Source organism: Gossypium arboreum, chromosome 6 (assembly GCF_025698485.1).
Source record: "Gossypium arboreum isolate Shixiya-1 chromosome 6, ASM2569848v2, whole genome shotgun sequence".
NCBI lineage: Eukaryota > Viridiplantae > Streptophyta > Magnoliopsida > Malvales > Malvaceae > Gossypium > Gossypium arboreum.
The window spans coordinates 70,459,312-70,464,370 of NC_069075.1; the positions used below are offsets into that span (position 1 = coordinate 70,459,312).

General features: G+C 38.3%; 1 long non-coding RNA gene across 1 annotated transcript; it reads right to left on the reverse strand.

The window, feature by feature from the left end:
- Positions 1 to 3,186: 3,186 nt before the first annotated feature.
- On the reverse strand, positions 3,187 to 4,848 carry LOC128294026 (uncharacterized). The gene is made up of 4 exons (XR_008284198.1): positions 4,799 to 4,848; positions 4,600 to 4,684; positions 4,442 to 4,485; positions 3,187 to 3,210 (listed from the first exon to the last, which is right to left on the reverse strand). It is a non-coding gene; the product is annotated as an uncharacterized LOC128294026 (long non-coding RNA).
- Between the last annotated feature and the right edge of the window lie 211 nt (positions 4,849 to 5,059).

Below are 5,059 nucleotides of genomic sequence, written 5' to 3' on the forward strand. Positions count from 1 at the left end.
ATGGTTAGAATTGATTAAAGATTTTGAACTGATCATTGACTACCACCCGGGAAAGGAGAATGTAGTCGCAAATGCACTAAGCAGAAAATCCTTGTTTGCTTTGAGAGCCTTGAACATACAATTGGCCTTGTTAGATGATGGTTCAATTTTGGCAAAGTTAAGAGCCAGACCAACATTTCTACAAGAAATATGTGCAGCTCAGATTAATGATAGTGATTTACAAGCCAAGAGAACTCAATACGAGTCAGGCACCGAATCAGATTTTCAGATTGGTCCCAATGTTGCTTGATGTTCAGAGATAGGGTTACCAAGAGACGACGAGCTAATTCGGGAAAATTTTACAAGAAGCACATGATAACCGTTTGTCTATTTGTCCGGGAAGTACCAAGATGTACAATGATTTGAAGAAAATGTACTAGTGGAATGGCATGAAAATGCTTGGTATGCCAACAAGTCAAGGCTAAACACCTAGTACCTTCAGGTTTGTTACAGCTTGTGATGGTTCCTGAATGGAAATGGGACAGGATTACTATGGATTTTTTGATAGGATTGTCGTTAACACCGAAGAAGAAAGATGCCATTTGGGCTATTGTTGATAGACTAACGAAGTCAGCTCACTTTATTCTAGTACGAACTGACTACTTACTTGACAAATTGGCCGACTTGTATGTATCTGAGATTGTAAGATTACACAGGGTACCGTTACCTATTATTTTAGATAGGGACCCAAGATTCACTTTGAGATTTTGGAAGAAGTTATAAGAAGCCTTAGGTACAAAGTTGAGTTTTAGCACGGCTTTTCACCCGCAGACTGATGGTCAGTCTAAGCGAACGATTCATATTCTTGAGGACATGTTAAGGTGTTGCATCCTTGAATTTCAGGGTAGTTGGGAAAAATACTTACCTTTGGTGGAATTCGCCTACAACAACAGTTTCTAGATGAGTTTGAAAACGGCACCGTATGAGCCATTGTATGGCCGAAAGTGCCAGGCACCATTGTACTGGACAGAACTCAAAGAGCACTAGATTCATGGAGTTGATTTGATGAAGGAAACTGAAGAAAAGGTTAAAGTGATACGTGATTGTTTGAAAGCAGCATCAGATAGGCAAAAGTCATATGCTGATTTGAAAAGAAAAGAGATTGAATTTCAAGTTGGACAAAGTGTTCTTGAAGGTAGCTCTATGGAAAAAGGTCTTGAGATTTGGTCGAAAAGGCAAACTAAGTCTAAGGTTCATTGGACCTTACGAGATTACTGAAAAAGGTTAGACCGTTGGCCTACTGTTTAGCATTGCCACCCGAATTGGAAAAGATTCATGATGTATTCCATGTATCCATGTTGCGACGATATCGATCAAACCCTTCCCATGTGATTTCACCTACGAAAGTTGAAATTAGACTGGACATGACTTATGGGGAGGAACTAGTCAAGATTGTAGCTCAAGAAGTCAAACAATTGAGGAATAAAAATATAACATTGGTAAAAGTTTTATGGCAACGACACAGAGTGGAAGAAGCTACATGGGAGCCTGAAGAAACCATGAGAAATCAATATCTGAACCTATTTACTAAAAAGACTTTCGAGGATGAAAGTCCCTAAGAGGGAGAAATGTAACATCTCGAATGACGGCCTAGTTGGAATAGTGGTTTCGAGACCACAAATTCAACATTAAAATAATTATTTCATGATCATTATGCGGTCTAGGACAAGAAAATGAGCATGTGTTAAAGTTTCATGAAGAAATTCTATGTGTAAGGTGTCCTATTGGAAATTAGGGACCAAATTAAATAAATTGTAAAACTTGGATTTTAGAAGCAATTTGTATGAAATTACTTTGGAATGTTAATTAGGGTCCTTAAAGAGTAATTTTCCCAATTTCTAAGTTTTTGAACAAAAATGGGCATGCATGGAAAATTTTGGAAGTTTAATAATGAAGGGCATTTTGGTTATTTGGATAATTAAAGAATAAAAAGGGAAAAAATCAAGCTAAAATCAGCTCATTTTCTTCTCCATGCTGCTGAAATTCCAAGGGTCTCCATAGTTAGGATTTTCAACATTTTCAAGCTCAATAGTAAGTCCTCCCAGCCCCGTTTTTAACGTTCTTCGTATTTTTGAGACCCTCGTAACATGCTCTCTATTTCTACCCATATTTCAAGCTAGGGTTCATGTTCAAAAATTTACCCATGCATGAGATGTTTGTGTTTTGATGATTTATAGAAAGACATGAGAGTTTAAAGGATGGTAAACAGCTTTTACTAAGTGGTTTTCATGGAAATGGCTTAAAGAACTACATTGTAAAAGTTGTGGAAATGGGTAGGAAAATATAGAATGAATGGAAAACATGGGCTGCTATGAGTCTATACAATATTCAGCTAGACTTGGGTAGCCAAGGAATTACATACATTTCATTATACGAGCCTTAGGACTAAATTGTAAATATTGTGAAAGGTTAGGGGCAAAATGGTCATTTTTCTTGGGGGTGAGTTTTATGCCTAAAGCGAATAATGTGATGTATTAATAATTTAATTGTATTGATATAGACCCCAAGGAAAAATTTCAGAGGTCGACCGTGGAAAATGAAAGGTTTCGGAATAACCGAGACACGAAACTGAAGCAATTACCAGGTAAGTTCGTATAACCCGAAGTAAACTGTAACACCCCAAACCCGGCCCAGACGTTATGGCCGAATCTGACGTGCCACATTGGAGTTGAAAACCCACGTTCCGTTTTAGTGTTTTAAAACCATACATTTTATTGAGTTAACAAAGTGTATGGAAGTCGGGCACCGTAGGTATCAAGAGAGGAGGTGAGCCATGAAGGTCGCTTAAGTACCAAGCTCTTTAATTGGATCCAATCCTAGACATGCCCACAACCATAGCCACACTTTGTTATATCGAGTTTAAATTTGTTTAAGTGGACGTCTTTGATAAATCGATTAATCGTGGTGTTGAGATATTTTGAAAACAAGTATCATTTTGAAAACACGCCCTAAGTCTAGCCCATTTGAATAATTATTAACCAATTTTAAAGTTATTAAAATTAAAATAATTCGAAAAGAAATAAAAGGAAAGTTAAAATTGGCCTTATTACAACCCAAAAATAAATAATAATTAAAGGAAATTAAATGAAAACCAACACTTATTTAAAAGTCCAAAACAATCACCGTGGCCACTCTGAATCCCTCCGCCCAAGTCCCCACATCAAGGCTCACCTGCAAGGTTAAGGAAAGGGGTGAGTTTGGAAACTCGGTGTGCAACAAGCCCTTTCGAGCCCAAAACAATAACGACTGTTGGGTCTAAGCCCAAATCCAATCTCAATCATGCATCGGGTCAGTAGCCCTTTTCATATTTCATATTTCATAATACTAGGTCAAGCCTTTTCATATTTCATATTCTTGGGTCAAGCCTTTTCATATTTCATATTATGGTCAAGCCTTTATCAGAAACAGTATGGCCCTTAGGCCCATTTCAATGTCACATATAATTTCAATGAAAGAATGCAACCCATTTGGGAGACTACTCAACCCACCATCCGCTACTCTCCACCCGTACCAACCAACACACCATGTGGGATTAACTCGACCCACCCCGCCAAACTCTCCTTTGGCGGCATAGTGCTTTATCATATAATTGGAGGCCTAGCCTCTTTTAATAATCAGGGCAAAAGCCCTTTCAATAAGCGGGGCATAAGCCCTTTTATAAGCGGGGCATAAGCCCTTTTGATAACTAGGGCATAAGCCCTTTTGATAAGCAGGGCATAAGCCCTTTTCACTTCCTCCATCCATATAAAACCCAACCCAATGCATTTATGATTACCTCATGTGCATATCATACATATCATGTGCATAGCATACATTTCATGTGCATATCATACATACCATATTTATCAAAATCCCATGTATTAAAATCATACATAAACCCTAGGGGTATAATGGTCATTTTACCTAGGGCAAAACGGTCATTTTCATATTATAAGGGTAATCTCGTAATTTTACCAAAAATTAGGGTTTCCATGTTCATTAACGATTACTAACAATCCATGGGTGCAAACAAGTGATTCGGCCCATTTTAGCGAAATCGAGTTATTGGGCCTAAAACCCTAATGGGCCCTACTTAGCCAATTTCGCTGTCTAGGCCCACTTAGCCTATATTCCATAACGGTTTTAACGGTCTTATCATGCAATTTAACAGATTTTCATTTTCTACCAATTTTACCCAAATGGGCCCGAAAGCCCAATGGGCCCCACTTCGGCCCCTCGAGGCCCAACTTACCAAGAACGCCAAAAATCACATTCTTACCGTTTCCATCGTTCTCGATCACCGCCTCATCGATTCTAACTAACTAGTGAGCGTTCATTGCTCACAAGTCCTCGAAATGCCGAATTTCACATTTCGACTTTTCGCATTTTATCGCTTTAAGTTATGAAAGGGTTCGTTACACACCTGATTTACGATATTCCTTGACGAGATCTCCTATGCGATTTCTCCTATAATCAACCACTTATAGATTAGACCATGTTAATATTAAACCAAATCGAAAACAACCTATTATCATCACTTACACATTCGGCCACCATCCACAATGGCCCTTGGGTTCATACCTTTGCCGAAGTTGATGACTAGATTTAGTCACTCCGATGATCCAAGCTTTTCACACACTCTTCGATCGGTAGCCTTTAATCCTCACTAGCACCAACAAACCAAATAACACCAAAAACCCTTTTAGCCTTAGTCGACAAAGGGGTTTTCAGCTTTTCTTAAACCACAAGATACAAATGGAAAGAAGGTTCGAATACTTACCAAGATATCTACTCGTTGAAGAACGTTCCAAATACCTTCCTACCCCATATCCGTTGTGAATCCAACTTAAACGTGCGTAGAAAATAGATCTAAATATTAATTCTCGAATCACCAAAATATGAAGCTTTCAACTTTTCAAAGAAATATTAATCTAAGCTATTACGAGGGTTAGTACACACATTACGGGTTGAAGTTGAAACGCTTCCAAAATCAATCGCCTACGATAACCACCACCATCACTCAAACTTAACTAATCCAATA